The sequence below is a fragment of the Peromyscus eremicus genome, chromosome 8a (assembly GCF_949786415.1).
Source record: "Peromyscus eremicus chromosome 8a, PerEre_H2_v1, whole genome shotgun sequence".
NCBI classification, from domain to species: domain Eukaryota; kingdom Metazoa; phylum Chordata; class Mammalia; order Rodentia; family Cricetidae; genus Peromyscus; species Peromyscus eremicus.
This window is the reverse complement of record NC_081423.1, coordinates 69,008,662-69,033,028: the sequence shown is the minus strand read 5'-3', so window position 1 is coordinate 69,033,028 and position 24,367 is coordinate 69,008,662. Positions and strand designations below refer to the sequence as shown.

At 39.2% G+C, this 24,367-nt stretch overlaps 1 protein-coding gene across 1 annotated transcript in view; it reads left to right on the top strand.

Annotated features, from left to right (window-relative positions):
* Positions 1–24,367, top strand: part of Brip1 (BRCA1 interacting helicase 1) — a 135,948-nt gene that overhangs the window by 95,604 nt on the left and 15,977 nt on the right. The gene's annotated exons all lie outside the window — the stretch shown is intronic.

Here is a 24,367-nt window from a genome sequence, read left to right as displayed (position 1 = left end):
CAGGTATTGATAATGTAACTCCATCCAAGGTCAAAGGCCAACCATCCCCCCCCCCCGTCCCTCACTACACACACACACACACACACACACACACACACACACACACACACACACACACCAGGAAGAGCCCATGCAAGTTCCAGGGTCCAAAGGCCAGTGAACTTGCAATCTGACGGCCAAAGGCAACAGTAACAGAAAAATGAGTCACATTCAGAGGGACAGCTAGAGAGGTTTCTTTGCCTTTACTTCTTTGTGGCCCACAGCTGAATGTCTTCCTCGCTGAATTTGCTGACCCACAAACCAATATCTAGACATACGGTCAGACACCCAGACATAATGATTTCCTAGGCATCCCTCAGATTAGTCACGGGAGCATCCAGTTAGCACCACAGCTGGCTTAGCATCTCTCAGGGAGAGTTTTCTTTTGTTTCCCACAGGCATTTGAAGTGCTAGCAGTAAGAGAACAAGACTTGGCACATCCTAGCCACTGAGCTGGCCCACTGAGTAATCTATATCCTTACTCCCAGGGTCCAGCCAATTAAGTTATCATGCCAAAATAGGAGTTCTTTCGGTAGCATAGTTATTTTCATTATTATTAGTATGTTAGTAAGCACTGTCAACTATAGATGCTACTTTTAATTCTCTAGGGTAGAGCATTTTGGGGGTAACATTAACAGTAAATAAACAATAGTTCTTTCATTAGCTCCTAGTCTTCCAAAAACCTCTGAACTTCTGCAAAATTTCTGCATCCTTAGGAGGGTATGTCATCCAGTGACTCATGATCTAACCCTTCTAGAGTTTGCTGGCCTTGACAGCTTCTACTGCCTTCAGCTACCAGTGCTACTTCTGCCAGCACGCCAGGCGGTGTCTGCTGTTCTGAAATGGCTGGGTGGCCCAGACAACTGTTGTGGGGTGACGTGTACTCTGGAACACCCGTGTTCCCTCCCCATCAACAGCTTTCAAGCTAAGTTCTGCAGAAGCACAGCTCCACTGTTGGCCTGCCCTTGTGGCTGCCTATTGCTGTCCTACAGACGGCCTGTTGTTTTGCCCTGGCCCTGTAGTGCTGTATGAATGTGCTTGCGTTACAAGCAAACAGTCTCTTTCATCTCATACACTACATCCTCTTCGAGCATCTTAAATCTGTTTCCCCTTAAATGGATTCCTTCCATTTTTACTCATGCTCTTTCTAAGTCTCAGACCTTCACACACTCTTCAGAAATGGAAAAGATGACATTTTTTTTTTTTTGGCTAATACTAGGCTATACTATGTATTATCCTTACAACGTAGTGAAGCCCCAGAGTATTCATGTCAGACTTATGATACGTATTACATTTAAGAAGAGAAAGTATCAAAAGGTACTTTATCCTCTCCCATAATTTTTAGTTAAAAAAAAAAAGGTTTCAAAAAATGCTGAACATGTATTTGTTATATTATTCTTTGCTAGTTTCTCAAAAACTCTTAAAGTTAAAACATGTTCATATGAAAAAAATCCTTTGTTTCTTTTTATTTCGTTCTACCTTCACTCCAGCAAATGTAACTCTGGGCTTTGCTGCTACACAAAACTTGGGTTGTTAATGCTTTCTTTCTGTTTATCAGTTTTCCCTCTGTCCCTCCCTCCCTCCTTCTGTCCCTTCCTTCCTTCCTTTTGGGTGTGGTATAGTGTATATGCACATGTGAGTATATGCCCATGTCTGCATATGCAGAAGCCACAGAAGACATCAGGAGTCTTCTCTATTACTCTCTACCTTACTTTCTTGAGACAAGGTCTCTCACTGAGCCTGAAGCTCACTGTTGTGGCTGGCTGGCCCCGGAACTCTATGGATCCCCCTGTCTCCTTAGCATTTAGGTTTTAGGTATGTGTGGCCATGCCTGGCTTTTTGTGGGGGTGCTAAACGTTTTAACTTAGGTCTTCTTGCTTGCATAGCAAACGCTTTTACCATCATCTCCCCAGCTCCAATAGTGTTTTCTTTTTCAGCAATATTAGATTAAAGGAAAGTATATTTCACATTGTCATATGTCTAGATCAGTCCTGTGTATACGTCTAAACCTGAAGCAATAAGTATTTATTGTAGCTCACACATCTATGGAGTGTGGCTGGCCAGCACCAGTTCCTGAAAAATATTTATTTGTATACCACAATGGAGTGTAAAAGAAATACAAATTTTTCACAGTTTGGTGAAATCCAGTTAAGCTACTTGCTGTTTTAGGAAATTTTTAGTAAATCTAAATTCATAAAAAGTTTCCCACAAATATTTTCTTCTTTTTTTTATATAAACTTTAAATTTAGGTATATGATCCTTGGTGAATAGATTTTTATATCCAATACAAAATAAACATCCAATTTTCTTATATCAAAAGTAAGTCCTTTTTAGACAACAAATTGTGGTAGAATTTTTTTTTTCAATTCATCCTGCCAGTCTCTGTCCTTCAATTACAGAGTTTAACCCATTTGTATTTAATGTAGTTAATAGTGAGGAAGAACTTGCCATCGGCTAGGCTATTTGTTTTCCGTGCCTTGTGCCTTTTATTCTGTAGATCCTTCGCTCTTGCCCTTTTTGTGGTCAGTTGCTTTATAGTACATAGTACTCTAGAGATTGGATGTCCTATATCCAAAGTACTTGGGACCAAAGGTATTCCATATTTGCAGACTTTACTGTGGTCATCCCTCATCTGAAAATCTGAAATGCTCTGAACACTGAAACTTCTCCGACTCCATATTAATCATCGTGTTTCAGACTTCAGGGATCCCAGCCTGTATTTTAATCCTTTCCTCCTTCCTTTTGTAGGGTTTAGTCGTTTTGTTAGTGTTTATGTTAAGAGTTATAACTACATAGAGATTCACCTGCCTCTGCCTCCCAGAGTGCCGGGATTAAAAGTATGTGCCACCACACCTGGCTATTACTTTTTAATTTTTTTCTTCTAATTAAAATATAATTACATCATCTCCTTCCTCCAGCCCCTCAAATGCCTCCTCCATTCCCTTTTGAATTCTTTTAATTATTATTGTTATGTGCAAGTAAGTATGCAAGTGTAACCTGAGTTTAGTATTACTTAAACCTGTTTTAGGACCGGCCACTTAGGATTGGATAATTTTCTTTCTTTCTTTCTTTCTTTCTTTCTTTCTTTCTTTCTTTCTTTCTTTCTTTCTTTCTTTCTTTCTTTTTAAGACAGAGTCTGAATATGTAGGCTTGGCAGGCCTAGACCTCTCTGTGTGACCAGGCTGCCCTCAAACTCAGAGGTCTGCCTGCCTCTGCCTTCTGAGTGCCGGGATTAAAGACATGCACCACCACCCAGGCCTTTTTTCCTTCCTAAAGCACATACACAAAGTTTCATTCATTGTGTTCCTTTTGACTGTTTGTGTCTTATCATTGGAGACCATGGCTAACCTGGGTCTTCTCAGGGTTCCATAGGCTGCATCTGAGCTGTAGTTTGGGATCCACTTCCAAGCTTATTCAGGTTAATTGGCGGGATTCAGTGTCTTGTGGTTAGAGGACCGAGAATCTTTAGATTCTTGTCAACTACTCCGAGTTGCTGCTGTCAAGCTGTCTTGGAGGTCCTCTCACAGCATGGCAGTCTGTTTCTTCAAGCTCAAAAGGATGCTCCTCGTACCAGTCAACTCAGACAGGCTATTTTAATCTTGAGATTACCTTCCCTTCCTTTGCCGTACAGTGTCAAGAGAGTGGTTGTCCCATAACCCGTACTCCTTCTGTCTGCTTGCCTGCTCTCTCAAGAGTAGAGAGATGTGACTCCTCACTTGTCATCTTGGGGAGTGTTGCGGCACTCCTTTTCTATAAAAGGAAATAACAAAATAATTGATTCCCACAAACGCATCCTCCAAAACTGCTTCAAATTGCTGGACTTTAAACTAGAACTTTATAATTTTGTAATACTATTTGTCATGCAGAAATGAGTGGAAGCTATCTATGGGTGAGAACAGTTTCAATATTCTAATAAAATGAAATAGATTAACCTCTGAATTGTTTTTTTGTCTTTCATTTGAATTCACAGTTTTAAAAGTAGAGATTCATGATTTGAATTCGTGATTTGAGTGAGGAAAAGAAGGCAATGACGTTAATTTTATAGTACTAATTTTTCTTAAGTTTAAGGAAGATTATGGAAGTAAAAATTTAAATACAGCTTAAAATACTGGCCTAAGACTTTACAGTCTTGCTAGCAGAGCTTGGCTTTTAGAGAGACAGGAAAATGTATGTTAGAGCCAAAACTATGACTTCTTTGGCTGTGACCAAGATTTCCTCTTCCCACCTTGGGGACTAGAAAGTAGAGGTAGGAAAATTTCATTTTGGAGCCAAGTGTGACTTGTTTAGTTCAAGTCATAATTTATTACTCATTCTTCAGGGACCTGGAAATAAAGAAACCCACTATGAAATGTTGATAATGGGCTACTCTGAAGGGTGAACATTAAGCTAACTTTCCCAGTGAGGATTTTTTTTTTCACGTCCACCTTTCCCAGATGCTTCTGATCATTCTGTAAGAACATACTTAATTGTATAATAGTTTAAAAGAAGACTTTCTGCACACTAGACTGAAGTACTTGAGGGCCATGAGAGGGAACCCAGGCTTTTCTATGAGTAGAGGTTGGTAGGAAAGCATAACTAAGAAAAACACTATTTTCCCTTAATGCAATTAAGTCATATATAACAAAGCCACCTTTTAAATGGGTATCTGAAACAAATTCATTGGCAAATTATAACTACAAAAGCTGAAGCATTAAAATTCAGTCACCCACATCTCAAATTAGTGATATAAACGTAGATACCAGGTTACAACAAAACTATTCAGATTATGAAAATAGTCAGAATAATGAAACAGCCTTTTTCTTTACCTAGCTAGAAGCACAAACTCCTGCAATGGATTCTGGGAGCACAGGACTATACCATCTCTAGCCCCTTTTCTCCTGCAGATCACAGTCTAGCAAGAAATACTGACGTGACAGTAAAACCAGTCAGGGTTGTGCTGAAGGAAGTCATAGAGCTATGAGAATGGTGTAGCAGATCTTTATGGGTCACAAAAGGCTTCCTGAGGAAGTGGTATTTAATGTGACACAGGAAAGAAGGTAAGAACATGTAGGTGAGCAGAATGGACAATAGTGTTCTCAAGGGAAAGCAGTTTCGAGGAATTGCAAGAAGCACAGATTTGGGGAACCTGGGACATTAGCCTGTGAACTCAGGCTGGGAGAGATATTTAGACGTTAAATCACGTAAGGCTCTGTATGCCAGTTTCAGGTTTGGGGATTTTATTCTGTGCTATGGGAAAGCAGGTCTTGGAACAGAGCCTGAGATCAGAGTGCAGTGGAGTTCTGGTTGTAGTGTAGCATCTGATGGAGAAACCCACCTGGATCCAGCCCCAGTACCAACATGTGCTTCCCTGGGGGGATGGCCGTGTATATAAACTTAAAACACTGTAATACTAAACTCAGTAACATTTAGGAATTTCGCAGTTTATAGTTGGAATGGTTGGAAATACTTAGGCCAAATGAGTTCAGCTTCCATGACTTAAACCTTACTTTTCAGAACATCCTTTTCTAGCTAAAAAAAAAAAAAAAGGATAACTTGGCCAAAACTATTGAAAAGCAGTTTTAGCCAAAAATACTGAAAAACAGTTTATAAATATATCTTAAATTAAAAAAAAAAAATATTGGTTTAAGTAAGCAGCCTAAGTTGACCACTTGTATGTTTGCAATGGGCAGTAAAAATGAGAAAACAATACCCTTTGAGAGACAATGAATAAAAGAAAGATCCATACAATACATAATGAGTTGCTGCAGTTACTTCCCTCCCCTTCCACTCCGTGCCAGGGATTGCACTGGTCAGGCAAGCTCTACCACAGAGCCACATCCCCAGGATTCACTGTCTATATTCCTTAAAGGGATGAAGACAAATAATGTTTGATATTTTGAAAAATTCTACATTTGTTTTCTTTCATTCATCTGATGTTTTTTACAAACACAGAAACTTTGTAAATTGGTTTTGCTCTCAAACTCGGTCAGAGTCTTTGGACTTATGTCACGGGGGGACATGGCAGATTGTCTGGGACTTGTGTTCATTCTCGTTTGTCAACACAACATAATTAGCAGCACCTCCTCCAGGGGAACTCTGGAACTGTTTTTGACTTCTCTAAAAAGAAGTGTGATTTTGCTCCTCGCAGGTGAATTTGAGTTGTGGATTTTAACCACACAATCCTAGACCAAGAAGCGGTGGATTGACCACTTCATTCTCTGTCAGACCTCCTCTAAACTGTCAGTCACCAGCATGTGGATGGGCTTCAGGGCAGTCACTCAAGTTTTCCAGTTATACAGATTTTAGCGTAGCAGATGATATAGACGTCATACGTGTCACTCTTTACAGCATCAGTCTTCCTGGTTTTGACTGAATTTAATGATTTGATAAAAACAGGTATACATTCCTATAATCCCAGAATTTGAGGGCTGAAGCAGGTGGATCAAGTTCAAGGCCAGCCTAACCTACATAAGGAGACCTTGAATAGCTTGAATCCTTGGAAGTGGGTGGTGTGATGCTTTCTAAGTAGTATATAAAAATCAGTGTGCAAGGGAATATAGTGAGCTGTACAGTAGCTCATCTTTCCTACTGCATCAGTTTAGTAGATTTGTGGCCTTGGTATCAGAGTTTATCAAGCGTGGCACTGTCAACCTTTTGGCTACTACACTGTAGAATGTTTAGTCAAGCCTCTGCCTTGACCCACTGTGTGCCAGCCCGTCTCCCATCTCCTGCCCTCACCTGCCAGATGTGACTGCAAAAGTACATCCATGTTGCAGATAGCTTCTTGTAGGCAAAATTTAGTTGAGCACACTCCTTTACATAGAGCACACATACATGTATATTGTGAATTAAAATGAGCAATCTACAATATTAGCGTGTGTGTGTGTGTGTGTGTGTGTGTGTGTGTGTGTGTGTATGTGCCTGTGTCTCTCACTGAATCTGGAGCTCACTGATTGACTAGACATCCCCGATTCTTCCATTTCGGTGTTACGGGCACTTGCCACCTGTCCTTGTGTTTGTTTGGTTTGGTTTTGGTGAGGGTGCTGGGGATCAAAATTCAGGTCCATTGCTTGCACAGCAGGCAAACACTTTACCCCCTGAGCCATCTTCTTGGCCCCTGCATTTATATTAAATTGCATTTTATCAAGTTGGATAAACAGTCTAATAAAGCTTTTCCTAAGTCTAAAATATACTAAATACAGTAGGTGACTTCTTATAATAATCTCTTGGTGTCTGCCCCAGTCACAGCCCTGCTTCTGAGAGGCACTGGCTTCCACATTTTGAGCTGTGTTATCACATTTTTTATCTATTTTATCACATTTATATGTTATCTATCATATTTTATCATTATTTAAGGAGTTTACTAAGTTCATATTTGAAATAAGGATTTTAACTCTGTTAATCTACTTTCCCCTTTTATATATCCTCTCAATATAACATATAACACTTCAATTGTTTTTTGGAAATTTATTGTTAACAATCACATCATGACTATGAAAATACTGTTCCTTATAGCCAAATATTTTCCTTCCTGTCTCTAACTTGAGAGGTAGTAGTACTGTTTATTACCCCATCCCCCTTTATCTCTGACTGGTCTCACTATGTAGCCCAGGCTAACCTTAAACATGGCATCTTTTGTTTTTACATTTCTAGGGATGTAACCTAATCCTCTTGCAAGTGCGCTGCCACTCAGCCTTACTCACAACTCCCATATTTTTGCCATAAGGAACAGGGTTTTTGCTGTTGCCAACGCTGTCCTGAAGTCATCATCTCCCTCATCTCCCTGCCTCGGCCTTCCGAGTAGACAGAACTGGAAGTGCATGGCACGGTCCCCAGTCTTCTCTCTCATCTCTGTACTGTTCATCTTCTGACAGTTTTCCCTCTGAGTCCGCTAGCCTGCACTCCTGTTGCACGTCTGTGCTTTTACGGGCTTCCTTTTTAGAAGAGGCTCGGGGGAAATCATTTATCAGTCACCCGTCTGCATCTTCTGTGTGGGACTTGGAGTGAGATCTGTTTTAACATAACTGAAGTTGAAGTTTTTGAAGAACAAGGGAAGAGAGAGTGTTTGGGGATTTTGTTTTTGTTTTTCAACTTTTTAAAATCTCAAAGTCTCCATTCCTTTTACTCTAAAGTATTAACTTTCAAAATGCTATGATTCTGTGTCTTATTCCCTGCTCAGTGTTCACATGTGAGAAGCTTTGAGTTGTACACTACTAGCAATAATAGAAAATAATAGCTTTTAAAATCAAACTTCCACTTTTTAAAGGCCTTCTTTTCAGGGTTTTGGTCTTTCTAAAAGTTTGTATTTTTACTTTTATTTATTGTGTATATGTTTGTGCATGTGTGTGCACACCATGGCACACGTGTGGAGGTCAGAGGACAACTTTCAGAAGTTGACTCTCACCTTCCATCTTGTTGAAACAAGGTCTCTCGTGTTTCTGCTGCGACGCTGTGTTGTGTGCTCCAGGTTGCTGGCCTGCTGGCCTCAGGTGTCCCCACCTCCCATCTCACTGTGAGAGTGCTGGGGTTACAGATGCAAGCCACTGCATCCAGCCTGGGCTCAAAGTTGGGTTGTCAGACTTGCATGGCAAATTATTCCACCCACTGAGCAGTAGCTCCAGCTTCTTGTTTTAGAAGATAATTTGGGTATAATAGGGATCTAGACAGCAACAGTGTTCTACTGTAGAGTTCAGAAATTGAATTTTAACATTTTAGGTATATATTCATAGTGTGTGTGTGTGTGTGTGTGTGTGTGTGTGTGTGTGTGTGTGTGTTAGTTATAGGAAGCAGGAGAGCACAGTGTCCTGTTAATACCTTGAACTCAGAATCCTTCTGCCTAGCCTCTGGACTGATGGGGTTATGGGCCTGAACTCCCTCCCATGCTGCCAGCTTCAGTGTTTTCTGTATTCATTTAATATATTTTTTCTTACATTTATTATCTTTTCTTGCTTGTGTTCTTAAACATTTGATCTTGCACAATGTGACTCTGGGTTTGGTCTGTTGTCACTGGATGCCCCATGGTCATTATGACCCTTGCTGTATCATATGGCATTCACAAGCCTTTTCCATAAGAGATCCTGCTTTCCACCAGAGAGTTAATAGTTGTGAACATAAGCAAACGTAGGTCTTTATAACACACTGAATGAAATACTGCTCATTCCCCTTAGCAAAGTCTCTTAACATTGCCTCATTCTTTAAGAACCTGTGGTTCTGTTTATAACTTTACAGTGCTTTCTTACATAAGATATAATTAGAATTATTTTTGTGTGTGTGAGAGATGCAGGGCCTGGAGAGTAGACTCACCTTAGCTAAGCATATCCTCTACCATGGAACTACTTCTCTCACATAAGATAATATTTCATTTTGCATAGCTGTGATTGCTAGATTTTCCCCACTAATTGTGACTTTTACAAGAGAAACACTAGAATTTAAAATATTTGAATAAAACAATGTTTAAATTAATACAGGCGTAATCATACACTCATTCTCAAATGTCTCTCCATTCACATATTTTATGTAACTGCTTTCAAAAATCATAGATTACAAAGTGACCAAAAAGTATTAGAAGACATATTAAAGAGTTTGTGTAAGCCATAATTTCTCAGAACATTTGTGATCAGTTGCAAAAGTTACTGAGAAAAAGATGTTTCAAAACTGAATAGTGTTCTCTATATAGTCTGCTGATGTACTTATTTTTTTTGTTTTTTTTTTTAACCATACAATAAAACCTTTATCAACATTTTTAACAGAAGTTCAGCTATTACTGAAGCTTAAAATTTCTAAACTTAAATTGGGGTAAATGGCTACAGTGCAGAGTAATGCCATCATTGTCCACTGGGAATGCAGACTGAAGAATTAATAGCCACCCCTCAGACGGAGAACCAGGTGCAGGGTTGACTCTGAATGTTGTAATCAAAAAGAGTATGGCCATCTTCCAGCCGCTTGCCTGCAGAGATGAGCCTCTGCTAGTGGACGTGAAGGGTGCCCTCTTTATCTTGGATCTTGGCCTTCACATTCTCAATAACACTGGCCTCCACCTCTAGGGTGATGGTCTTCATGAAGATTTGCATTTTGACCTATTAACAAATGTGATGAAATCACAAACCGCCAAGTGCATAGAAACATCTAGATGAAAGAACCACGGAACTGGACAAAGGCTCTGTCACTTGATTGATTATTATTATTCTTTTTTATGAAAGTGCCATAAACTAAAGAAATTTATAAGTGTATATATATATATATATATATTCATTAGTGTACTTAAATAACCAGGTGTTAAAACCCTGATTTGAGGTGAAGAACCTAAGGCAATGACTATATAACCTACATAATCCTATGACTTCTTTCATGTTCATGCAACAGTGTATTACAGTTGACTGTCCACAGAATATCTATATTGTGTCTTAGAAAATATAAGAAAAGTAAAGACTTGAACCCGCTTACTCCTCCCTCTCCCTTCATTGCTGGATATGGAGCCTAGGGCCTCGCACATACCTTAGACAAAAGCTCTAATCCTAAAATATAGCCCCAGCCTCCTTCCTCCCTCCTTTCCTTTTTCTTTTGATACAGCAGATCTTGCTAACTTCTCCAGACTGGCCTTGAACTTGGATTCTTCCTGCCTTAGCCTCCTGAATTACTACTGGCCTGCACTACTGGGCACTTCACCAACTCTCTCTTAGTATATGATGTTTTCCTGCTTCATGTTCATTGTCTTTTTATTCAATCAGTGTATGAGGTAAGGTTGGCAGAAATCATTTTCTCTCTTTTATAGGAGAGGGACCTCAGAAAAGAAGCTTGTGGGGAGAACTCACTGTCTACAGGCCATGTGCCTTCGCAGCTCTGCTTCCCTCCTCAGAATAGCTTGAGTGGTGGCATTTTTCAGAGATGCTAACTGAAGCATTTACATGTATATCTAAGCAATATCTTAACATGACTAGCTTTACTAAATTGCCATAATGTCTATGAGTCTATAAAGTTTTAAACTAAGTCCTTCCCAGAATAGGCATAGTACAGTTTCCTTCATGACTTAAAAAAGCTAGCTGTTTTCCTTTTAATAGAAAAATATTAATTTCCTCTTTTGCCCTGTGCTCTATCTTGACAAATTGTTTGGATAATGAAAATTTAAGATCCATTCCAATTGAGATGTTTTTGTGTCATTATTATCAAAGGATTTACTTGGGAGTAACCAATTAAATATTCCAAGGGGTAGCCACAGCTAAGTTGCTTTAAGTAGTGGTGGCGGCCGTATAAAGAACAGAAGATACCTCACTTCTCCCTCTGGTTTCTTTCCTGGGGTTTGAACCTAGAGCCTTGTATGTGCTGGACAACATCTTTCCCTGAGCCTAAGCCCAGCTGTTTCTTAAATGTCAAATTTCAGGTGTTTTTTTCAACAGCTACAATTTATGTATGACACAAAGTTTAATAGATTTCTCTAAAAAAGTACCTTATCCAAAAGTAGTCTTGAAGCACATATGAATTAAGTTATATTGCTGTTACTATGTCTTAGTTCTTATTTCTTGGTAGATTATTGTGGGTAAGTCCTAATGTAACTGAAAGTAACAATTGAAAATGTTTTCTAATGTGCTTCTTTATATTGTTATTATTTAAAAAGGAGCCTGGCTTCTTAGCTCTTGGCAGAAACTTTTTTCCCTCATTTAAAAAAAAAATGTTCTATATTTGGTTAACTTGGTGTTTCAGAAATGTTGAAAATATGCCAAATGAAATAAAACCAGTTACACTCCTTTTATCTAGCCAAATTATTCCACATTACAAGGTCTCGGGCTCAGTTGAGAGCTTGAACTGTTGGAATTTGTATTGTGATACGATGATAAAAGTGTTTACACTGCAGTGTAGCTCTGAACAGTAAATGTCTCTCATACACTGGCTTTGTCTCCAGCTTTGGTCTGCTGTAAATGCCACGAGAATTAAACTGTTCACTAGACTTAAAACCGTTCTTGAATGTTCATTTTCTTAAAGGATGCTTTCTTAATATTATTAATTAATGACTTTAGATGATTATTCTTTTTTATCTGGAAATTTGAACTTTAAGTTTTTTAAAATTTAATTTGATTTTTTTTCATACAAATAAATATTATATGTTGAACATATTCTCCCATACCTCCTACCCTGACTCTTCTAATCACTCCCTCTACTTATTTGTCTCCTTTGGCCTCCTAGGCCAGTGGTTCTCAACCTGTGGGGACACTTCATTCCTGTGGATGGACACTTAGGGTAACTTCATAACTTTGTCATTGTAAGTTATGCTGCAGTTAACATTGATGTACAAGTATCTCTGTGATATATTGACTCAGAGTCCTTTGGGGAAATACCCAGGAGCTGTACAGCTGGGTCGTATGGTAGATCTGTGTGGAGTTTCTTGAGAAGCCTCTACACTGATTTCTATGGTGACTGAGCTGCTTAGCGTTTCCACAGCCATGTGATTCCCTTTTATTCGTCTCCTTGCCAGCCTGTGTTGTGGTCTATGTTCTTGATGACTGGCGTTCTGACTGAGGGAAAAGAGAAAATCTCAATATATTTTTGATTTGTATTTCTCAAATGGCTGAAAAGATGGAATTTTTTTCACATATTCGTTGGCCATTTCATCTTTTGAGAACTGCCTGTTTGTTTCCTTAGCCCATTTATTGATTGAGTTTTTTATTTGTTGTTATTTAATTTTTTCAGTTCTTTGTGTATTCCACATATTAATCCTTTGATGGATATATATAACTAGTAGAAATTTTGCTCCCATCATGTAGGCTTTCTTTATTTAATTGTTTCCTTTGTTGTACAGAAGGATTTTTATTTGATCAGGTCCTAATTGTTGATTGTTGAACTTTCTTTTTGTTTTGTTTGAGATAGAGTCTCATGTAGTCCAGGCTCCACTCACCATGTAGCCAAGGCTATCCTTAAAGTCTGTCTTAGCCTCTGGAATACTAAGATTCCAAGTGTGTACCACCACACCTAGTTTGGAGGCTTGAACTTTGGCCTTAAACTTTCATACAAGAAAAAAAAATTCTGCTTGAATTGGTTGCTTTCAGGAGGGCATATATTGCTGAAATCATAATACACATTTGTGTGAATTTGAATAAAATCTATCTTTCATGTGTGATAGTTGTAATGTGAAGAGATATAGTTATAGTTATAACTTATTTTTGTCAAACCATTTATTTCTTCAGAAACTACTTACAAAACTACTAAAAGGGAGCTGGAGAAATGACTCGACATTTAAGAGTGTGTCCTGTTTTTCCAGAGAACCAGAGTTCAGTTCCCAGCACCCACATTGAGTAGCTCACAACCACCTGTAATTCTGATGCCCTCTTCACAATCACCAGTAATTCTGGTTCCCTGTCTGGCCTCTGCAGGACACACACAGACACAAATGAAAATGTAGAAATAAGTCTAAAGACTCTTAAAGGATTACTGTTACACAGGGACTATTTATTAAAACTAACATTGTTGGGGGCTGATGGAAAATTGAAAAATAAAGTTCAAAATTGTGATGAAACTTTTTGATATGGGGTATAATCCTTTGGATATAAAAGATTATTTTTTTTAATTAAGTGCTTTCTTTGTTTGTTTTTTTGTCTTTTGAAGCAGTGTTTCTCTATGTAGCCCTGGCTGTCCTGGAACTTGCTTTGTGGATTATACTGGCCTCGAACTTAGAGATCGGCCTGCCTCTGCCTCCCCCGTGCTGATTAAAGACGTGCACCACCGTTCCTGACTTTAAGTGCATTTTTTATTGTGAATTACTGCTGCTTCTAGTAAAATTGAGACACAGACTATTAAGGAACTTACTGTTTGATCTTGAATATATTATGTTGTAAGTCAAAATACAAAATCATATAACTTGTGCTTGAATGGTTTCTATTTTCACTTTTTGCACTGTTCTGTAGATACACCCCAGTCTTGCTTCTCAGTGCCTTCACTATTCAAGTCTGCAGCTGTTGCCCTGCTATTCTCTTGCTTTTATCAGTTACGTTTTGAGGACATACATACATCTTTGAGTTTCTCTAGAAACTACCAAAATAAGAATACCTTTCATTGTGAATGAACTTTAAAATCTGTTAACAGTAAACAAAAATATGTTTTTAATAAATCTGTGCAGCATCTGACCCTGGTGTGTTGCACACTTTCTTAGCTATAATAAGCAGGTTATTTAAATGACTGGGGAAAACAATGAAAAAGCCAACTATTTAGATGTTGGCAAATAGTTCTTCCTGTTCTGAGCATGACTAAGAGACATGCTAGTGTGTCCGTGGCTTTCAGTTTGCACCCTTCGATGAAGTAACTGGCTCTCACTTCTCCTTACACACTTTTCCAAAATCACACATACACTGACTTACTGTGGACAGGGAGCGCGTGATTTACACTTCTTCCAGACAGCATAGCTGATCATAGTTTCCTATTTGGGGGGGAAGGCTTGCAAAATGTATTTTAAAAGTTATGGTAGAGAATCTAAAAGATTGTCTTTTCAAACCACACTTGAGCTCAGTTTATGATGTTTACTTGCTGTCAAAGCTTGGAAAAAGCATTCACAGTTAACATCCATAATGCAAAATGTCTGTCTCATTAGGCATTAGAGAAGCATTGGTCGACAGGTATAATATTGTTTGGCTGTGTGGCTGATGTGAATGTGGGCATGACCTCCCAACTAGATGAAAGAGTAATCTCTTTGACAGTTACTAGATGGCAGAGCTTGCCTTGGGCCTTCTGCTGCTTCAGATTGAAACTGTTTGTTTGGAAAGCGTGCCTGGGGACTAAGAATGTTTATAAGGATGAGCAGGTAAAAGTAAAAGGTTGTCTTTTGACATTTCAGCTAATCCCTTCCAGCCTTTGCTTTACTTAGCATTTAGGCTATTTGCTGGCAGGAGAAGCTGGCTTTTTCACATATGCTGTGTGTCATTTTAAATTGGGCATTGGTTTTCATGCTTGGTGATCATTATACATTTGATGAAATTCTAGAACATTTTTCATTTAGTTTTCTTTACTCCGATTTTTAAGTAGGAAAAGTAAGGCACAACAGACTTGGCCTACCTAGTTACACTAGGTAGTAGGGTCATTCAGAATGGCTGTGCAGGTGTTCAGCTCTGTGGCATTCGCTCTTGAAGAGAGCTAACTCTGAGCTTGATCCAAATCCCAGCACTACTGTAGTCTTTTCATTCCTCTTTTTCTTATCTTTAACATGAAGTACTGTCTTCTTTGTAAAATTATTAGGTGAATTGTGTGTTACTATCTGTTAATCAGTCATTACACTGTGTATGGATCTCTAGAGGAACTCACTGAATGCTGTTATCCTATACTAAGAACTTTGGTTCCCAGATTTTCCAATTTTTGGTGTTTAGCTATTTCTTAATTTCAGTTTTTATTTCAAAAATTTTTTCCTCCTTACATTTTTGTTTGTTTGAGACAGGGTCTTGTTATGCTGCCAGGCTATCCTTCAACTCCTAGGCTAGCCTACTCCTCCTCACCCTACTGTCCCTGGCTCACCATCAACTTTTACTTTTTGTTTAGAAGTTTAACCCGAGCTAAGTCAGATTTACCTTTTTCCTTAAACATACTTACCTACTCTGGGTAAGTTTGGCATTTTCCTTCACTTCTAGTTGGTGACTCCAGTCCTGTAGGCTGACACTGTGGTCCAAACCGGGCCTCTTTTCTATTCCTTTATGTCACTATTTTTATACCACGTTCATGAACTATCTTCATTGCTCAACTTCCCTCACTTCCATCCACTGAGGTCGACATTAACATCTTTGTTTGATGTCTGTTTGTGCTTCTAGTTTTTTCTGTTTAAGTTCTTGTCAGGCAGAAAAGCATTTCTACCTCACCTTTGCATTCCTGTTACCTAGCATAGTGGCTTACATCCAGCCCAAACTGCATATGTTGAACTGAGTTCAGTGTTTGAGCTTCCACAATTCTCCTTCACTGTTTCAGTTTTCATACTTTAAATGTTTTTTTTACTACATTTCTGCAGCATCCTTAAGAGCTACTTAAGACTAGCTCCTTTTTTTCCCCACTCAATTAGTGTAAACATTCTGAAATTGTAATACAGTCAGTCACCTGTCAGCATCTGTGGAAGATTGATTCCAGAAAACATGGAGAAAAGAACATGCTCAGATGCTCAAGTTCCTTACCAGTGTAGTGTTGCATCTAATCTATGCCTGTTCTCCTGTGTGCTTTAAATCATCTCTAAATTATTCACAATACCTAGTACAGTGTAAATGCTATATAGTTGTTTCACTGCAGGACTTGGGGAATAATCACAAAAAATTATACATGTTCAGGATAGCCCAGGGTGATTTTGTTTTGCTCTAGATATTTTCCATCAGTGGTTGGTTGACTCCAATTAGAACGTATTAGTATGGAGGGATAGCTGTCCACTAGAATATTTTGAACTTGAATTTGGTTGTGTAAAAAAGCAGTTCATTCTTGGGCTGATATCAATATTAAGCAATAGAGACTTATGAGGCACATGGCAGGGTGTGTTAATAGTACTGGGAATGAACCAAGAGCCTCACACATGCCAGCTAAGCACTCCATGCTAAACTGCCCTCTGCCAGCCCATGGCATATTATGTTAAATGCATTGCTACTATTTTAATGCTATGGTTTGCTTAGACTGTCACTGAATGCTTTTATATGCGTTGATTCTTTTACACAAGTGTCTTCTTGGTGTGTGCGTCTTTACTTTGCTCTGACTGGTGTGTTTGCTGCTGATGGCCTCTTCTGATCACTCAGTAATGCTTCTCTGCCTTCCACTCTCAGCCACTGAACTCATTCAGTGAAATCCTTTCTGTTACTTTATTTTTCAATTGGACCATTCCAGTGTGAATTTGTAAAACTTCCACTTCCAGGGTTGAGGAGATGGTTCACTGGGCAAGAGTGCTTGTTCTGCAAGCATAGGGACCTGAGTTGGAATCTCCAGGACCATCTAAAAAGCTGGGCATGGACACATATGCCTGTAATCTTGGCATGGGGGCTTGAGACAGGCAGATCTCAAGAGCTGTATGGCCAGGCAGTCTAGCCTAAATGGCAAGCTTCAGTTCAGTAAGAGACCCTGTCACAATGATGCATAGAGTAATGAAGACTCTTGAAGTCTTGCTGTGGCCTGTGCATGTGTGTGTATGGGTGTGCAAACCCATAGACTCACACATTTGCAACATACACACCATACACACACATGCACACACATACATTTTAAAATAAAATAAAAAAATTTTTTATGATGTATATAAATGTGGGGAGTCCCCCAATACCTGTATTGTAGTGTGTTTATCTCATAAAAACATCCTGATCTACTGGGCATTTATATCTATGGATTGTCAAGAAAATGATTCCTTCTTAAACTGTATAATTTTGATGAATAAAATGAATACAAGGATTAAAAAAAAATTTATTTCTCTACCAAGATTATCTAGATTTTATTCATTAAACCATTTTTTTTTAAAAGATTCATTTATTTTTGTGTGTGGGTGCATGTGCACATGCATGCCTATATAGGTTTATTTGAAACACTTGCATGCAGATGTTGCTGGTGGTCAGAGGGAGTAGATCCCCTGAAATTGGACTTACAGGAGGTTGTGAACCACCTGATGTGGGTGCTGGAAACTGAACCCAGGTCCTCTGAAAGAACAGTAAGTGCTTCTAACCACTGAGCCACCATCCCCCTAAACTGTGTGTTTTTATGTTACTTAAATAGGTCTCCAGTATCTGCTGTAAAGTCCTTGTCTGTCATTCTCAAATCTCCCCTCATGCTCCCCAACTGTTGTTGTTGACTGCCTATATTTCCCCCTCCCTAATGTGTGTCGTGTTTTCTTAGTAATTTTTAATTGTATACTAGACATTATGGATGGTACATTAAAGAGATTTTAAATCTTGTTTTCTTCTGTGGAATATTGATTTTTGTTTTTATGGGCAATTCAATTAGCATCTGGTCATCTTGAACTTGTGTGATTTGATGGTTTGTTATTGAGATCTCAGAAAAATACTTGATCTTTAAACTGTCTCTTGGGCCTTGTCGGAGTTTGGTTTAATTCTTTGTTGGGGTTGATTTAGAATGGGCATTACTTCTTTATTGTTAACATGGTGAATGGCATTTTTGATGTCTCAGATGGCTGTCAGGGGGTTAAACCAATAATTATAGCTATCACCAGTCTGGCAATTACAGCACCCCTAAGCGTTCTTTGACCATTTATGTGTCTCTTCTATTCTTAACTTGAGTTAGGTGATGACTGGTAAGCCATGGATGAGTCACCCTGAACACTCACTACCAGACCTTTAACCAGGAGCTGGCAAGATTGCTCAGCTGGTTAAGGCTTCCCCTATGGCCTTTGTTTTGTAGGCTTGCTTGAGTTGGGGGTGGCCTTCCCACACTGGAATTATAAATAGTTTGCTGTGTTTTCTTGAGACTATTTATAGATTTTTCAAAGTGTCTTCAGAGTGTCTGTATAGATGATAGAAGGAGATATAACTTTATTACGTGTTTCATTGCTTTTCCAAAAGTTGTCCCTAGCAGTATTTACTAGTTTATCCTTTTCTCACTGATTGAAAATTCCCACTTCGTTCGGCCAGATAAACAGTGATCCATTTCCAGATTCTGTTCTGGATTCCAGTGTTGGATTTATCAGGTCCTGTGTTGGGATATTAGCACTACACTGTTAAATGAGTGTTTGTTTAAATATCTAACTGAACACGGAAGTCATTATCGCACAGATTTTTCTTTTTACAATTAACTTTGGAGTTATTTTATCCCACTCAATAAAACTTTCCTAACAATTTGACTTAAAGAAATGAATGTGTTGTTGATGATGGTGTGCAGTGGGGTAAAAGCTCTGAACTCTGGGAACACGAAGCCTTCAGACACTGCAGAAGTCTGTTTCAAGCCCCTAGTGATACACAACTGGAGTCTGGCTTCCTACCTAGAAAGAATTACTTAAGTGTGCAGTAACTCTTGTAACCAGAGTATCTTCATTTGTAGGTGAAAAAGATTCAAATGGCAAAGTTACCAGTCACCTGTGCAGTTTACTGTAAAACATGTACAAGGTCACACAGTGAGCAGGGTGGTCAAGGTATCGTCGGTGTTCATAATGGAGGCACATTAAACAGTTCTCTTTGTATATAGGCAAATTCTCCTTTAAATTTTTAAAATCAAATTCAATCTCAAGGGAATCACACCAACTATGCCCACCTGCTTAAAAGAACTAGAAAAGCGAATGTTATGACAAAACACTGTTTTAAGATATTCAACACTACACCTTTAATTGCAGCCCTCGGGAGACAGAGGCAGGTGGATCTCTGTGAGTTCAGGGGAAGCCTGGTCTGCAAATCGAGTTCCAGTTCAGCCAAGACTATGCAGAGAAACCCTGTCTTGAATAACCAAAAAAAAAAAAAAAAAGAAAGAAAGAAAGAAAGGGGAAAAAAAAGAAAAGAAAATGAGCCCCACAGTACCAGGCCCCAGCACACAGTGTAGGAAGAATAAAGCCAGAGCCTAGTAATCCCACCGATGTGAAAGGTTTCATTGCAGTGAGAATTTGCAAGGCTCAGTACCAGAGAGGATGGGACCGTGCAGGGAGAGGGTGCCAGATATCTGCAAGGGAACCACCTTGATCCATTAAATGAACAGTGGTTGGCATAGACATGAGTGGAACCTCCTGAGGTCAGGGAAGAGTAGGTGGACAATTCCTTAACCTTATAAGATGCTGGGACTGGTTTGTGCTCTCATAGCCATGGGGTGGAGGGCAGCTCATAATCCACGGGGCATTGGACACAGAGAAGTTTCACTTGTTTTCTGGAAATAAATTAGCCCTAGACCACAGGATGCTCTGGAGCAGTTCTCATTGCGTTTGAAAACAAGCCTCAAGCCGGACGGTGGTGGTGCACGCCTTTAATCCCAACACTCGGGAGGCAGAGGCAGGTGAATCTCTGTGAGTTCGTGGCCAGCCTGGGCTACAAAATGAGTTCCAGCACAGGCTCCAAAAGCTACACAGAGAAATCTTGTCTCAGAAAGAAAAAAAAAAAAGAAATAAAAAGAAAAAGAAAACAAGCCTCTGATCAGCTGCTTCCAAATCACCTATCTGAACCTAAGAAAACACAGCACTACTGAAATTACTGAGACAAATGCAAATAACCATTGATGTAATAGTCACAATGTCTAGCATCCAATCAAAAATTAGCAGACTGCAAAGAGAAAAATACAGCCTCTAGTGTGGAGAAAATGTATCATTCGAAACGAAACCATAAATAACATGTTAAGGACATTAAAATATCTTCTGTTTTATGTTTCATGTTTCATATAGTCGAAGAAGATGGAGAAAAGCATGACCGCGATGAAATGAGAAATAAAATTTTAAGTACTTCTATGACATGTCCAGATATGGAAAAATATATTGTGATAAAACAATGTACTGGGTCAGTAAGAAAGATCAGTGAGCATGAATACACAAGTAAAAATTTCTGAAAATGAAGTATATAGAGTGACAACAAGTAGACTAACTGAACAGAGCGCTAAAAGTCATTGTAGAATAATAGAAAGTGGCTAAACAACTGTGCAGTTAAGAGTCCAGAAGAATAGAGAGTGGAAGCAAAAAAAGAATTACAGTCACGGTTAAAAGTTTTCCAAATGTAGCCGGGCAGTGGTGGCACACACCTTTAATCCCAGCTCTCGGAAGGCAGACACAGCCTGGTCTACAAAGTGAGTTCCAGGGCAGCCAGGGCTGTAACACAGAGAAACTCTGTCTTGGGGGGACAAATGTAAAGGAAACCTTAAACCCACTGACCCTCTAGGCCTGCACTCATGCAGAAGATGCACACAGGTGCATCACAATTCAATACAAAGTCAGAAAATAAGACGTCATACAGAGGACATGAACAGCAGACTTCTATCTAAACCTGCACCAGTCAGAATAATTTAGTGCTATCTTAACATACTGAAGGAAAACAAAAATGTCAGCTTGGATTTCTTCACTCAAACATGAAGACGTAGTTATAATCCCAGCACTCAGGAGGCTAAGGCAAAAAGATCATGAGTTGAGGCCAGCCTGGGCTACATATTGAAGGACCTTGGGTCATCGACCCCCAGCTCCCAAGGAAGGCTGGCTAAAATTAATTACCAGCAAACCAGTATTAAGTAATGTTTCTCTCTTTAAACTTATTTATTTATTTGTTTGTTTGTTTGTCAAGAGCAGGGTCTCACAATGTAACCTAACTGGCTAGGAACTCACAGATAGCAGTCTGCCTCTGCCTCCCTAGTGCTGGGATTATAGATGTGTGCTACCACTCATGGGCAGAATCCTTTTTAAAGTAGTCTAGCACACAAAGTAATAAATTTCCTCATGACATCTTCACACACATTACATTCTGCTTTGTTGTGATCTGGAAACTTAAATCTAGAGATGAGAGCAAGAAGTGCCAGGAACCATAAAGCTATGCGTAAATAATCTACACAGTTAGAAAAAAAATGTATTACTGCAAAGGTGAAAATTTGAATAAAGCACATAGACTAAAGGAGTATTCCAATGCTAGTTTCTGAATTTGAAGTAGATACCTTAGTAATATAATGTGTTAACACTGACGAAATTGAGCATATGAAATTTCTGTATTATTGTTTTACTTCTGTATAAACCAAAACTTATATTATAATTTAGAAATAGTTTAAATAAGTGCTTTGTTTAAAAGAATAAGAAGAATGTATTATGGCTTTTATTGTGTTTCTAAAACTAAAATGGCATAAAATACATAAAAAAAATTAAATTGTAGTACATTCTTATGCCACTTGTGAAATAGTCTAATACTATTTTAAGGTAGATTGTGTTGTTAAGATGTGTGTTGTAAACTCTAGAGCAATCACTAAAAATGAAAATGGAAACACTAGAGGCTGGAGAGGTGGCTCAGCAGTTAAGAGCACTGGCTGCTCTTACAGAGGACCTGGGTTCTATTCCCAGCACTGACATAGTGGTTTACTGTAACTCAATTCCAGGGAATTGAATGCCCTCTTATGGCCTCCAAGGATACAGCAAACAATCATACATATAAAATAAAAAAAATAAATGGAAATAGATGGAAACACTAGGAAGAAATTTTTTCTTCATAATTTTTTATTGAGTCTTTGTTAATTTCACATCATGCACTCCAATCCCACTCATTTCCCAGTCCTTCTGTATCTGCCCTCCACCCTTGTAACCTCCCCCAAAAGAAAATAAAAAATAAAACAAAACAAAAATCTTGCCGCGGAAGCCACAGTGTGTCACACAGTCTATCCTTTTGTCCAAATAGCTTTACTCACAAATGTTCATTATAACAAGTCAAGCTGGTTCAAAGCCTCTGTCTTCTGTTATACCATTGACACTGGGCCCTCACCGAAACTCCTCTCAGATGTCCTGCTGTTGTCCTGAGTCATGGTGCTCCTGCAGCTTTGGATTTGCAGGACCAGTCCCTTCATGTGCTCCAGCAGCTCATAGGTGGGGTAGACTTGGGCCAACTCAAAACCTTGGATGTGGGCTTGGGTGGTAGCTGAGTTGGTTAGCCAGCTACCCCTCCCACAGCCGTGCCCCAAGGCCAGCTCTCTCACGATGCCCAGGAGAGGGGTGGGGCTCTCCCACACAGCCCTGCTGAGGGGCGGGGCCAGCTCAGCGAGGCACTTGGACATCAACATGTCCTTAAATGGCAACCAAGACCACAGATGTGCATGTTGTCTTTGGTGATAACACGGGCCAGGGACATTGACACAGCCCCCGCCTGGCTGTGGTAGGGCCACGGACCCAGACATGGCCCTTGGGCCGTCATGGCCTCAGGTGGCAGCGCAGACCTCTCATCACCGGCACATCTCCAGTTCCACCTCTTAGTGTACAAACTACTCTGCTTCTCTTTCTCTCCCATCTCCATCACATACTTGCTCATTGTAATGGCAGGGCCTATGGCCTCTCTAGAAAAAATTTTGATACAAAAAAAAAAAAGGAAGTGTAGATGGGATAATAGGAAAAAATAGTAATATGGTAATCTTAAAGCTGATTATAACAATAACTTCATTAAATATAAATGAGATAACTATTCCATTCAAAAAGCAAGGATCATAATACTGAAAAACAAAAACAAAAGAGATAGATTGTGTGTGTGTGTGTGTGTGTGTGTGTGTGTGTGTGTGTGTGTGTGTGTTAGTCACTGTTCTATTGATGTGAAGAGACCGTGACCTTTTATAAAAGAAACATTTAACTGGGAGCTTTCTTATAGTTTCAGAGGCTTAGTCCATTATCATGGCAGAGAACATGGCAGCAGGCAGCCATGATACGGGAGAAGTAGCTGAGTGTTGCATCCTGATCCATAAGCAGGCAGAGACTGGGTCTGGTACGGGGCTTTTGAAACCTCAAAGCCCATCAGTGATATAGTTCCTCCAACAAGGACACAGCTCCTAATTCTTCTAAACCTTTCAAACCATTCCACTCCCTAGTGAGGAAGCACTTAAATATATGAGCCTATGGGGGCTATTCTCATTCAAACCACACACACACACACACACACACACACACACACACACACACACACACTGCCTATATAAATAAATGGAATATGTATGTGTTTCATTTATGTACTTTAATATGGATGAATTCCCAAAGTAATATGTTGTAGCACGAATCCTAATTGGTCTTAATAATAAAAACCTGGAGCCAGATGTCAGGGTGAAAGCTGAAAGATCAGAGAAGCAGAGCAGCAGCCACTAGTTCTTACCTCTACGAAATCCTCATCTTGAGAGAGAGAGAGAGCTCCTGTCTCCTCCTGCCTTATATTCCTCACTCCACCCAGCCATATCACTTCCTGTCTCAACCTCCCGAGTGCTGGGGTTAAAGGTGTGTGCCACCACTGCCTGGCCTCTATGGCTAACTAGTGGCTAGCTCTGCCCTCTGATCATCAGGCGAGCTTTATTTGTTAGAGCATACACAGAGTATCACGACAATATGCTATGTAGTCAGTATAGACACAAATGAGTACAGAATGCCTAATAACATTTACTTGAAATTTCAGAAAAGGCAAAAACAAGCAAGTCTGTGGCTGCCACAGCCAGGAGGAGTTTAAGAAGGCAATCAGCTGAAAAGATATCAGTGTTGAAATGATCTATATTATAATTACCTGATGGTTACAGACTGTACATTTCCTAGAACTTATGTTATACACTGAGAATGTGTGAATTTTATTGTGTGGAAATGTTCTCACACAAATTAAATTATATACTTGAGAGCATTGAGAAAATGTAAGAATGAATGAACTGAAAAAAGTCAACTGAAAAACAAAATACTCTAAATAAAATTTAAAATGTTAGATATTCATATGATGTTTAAAATAAGCTTTACTTATCCACAACATTT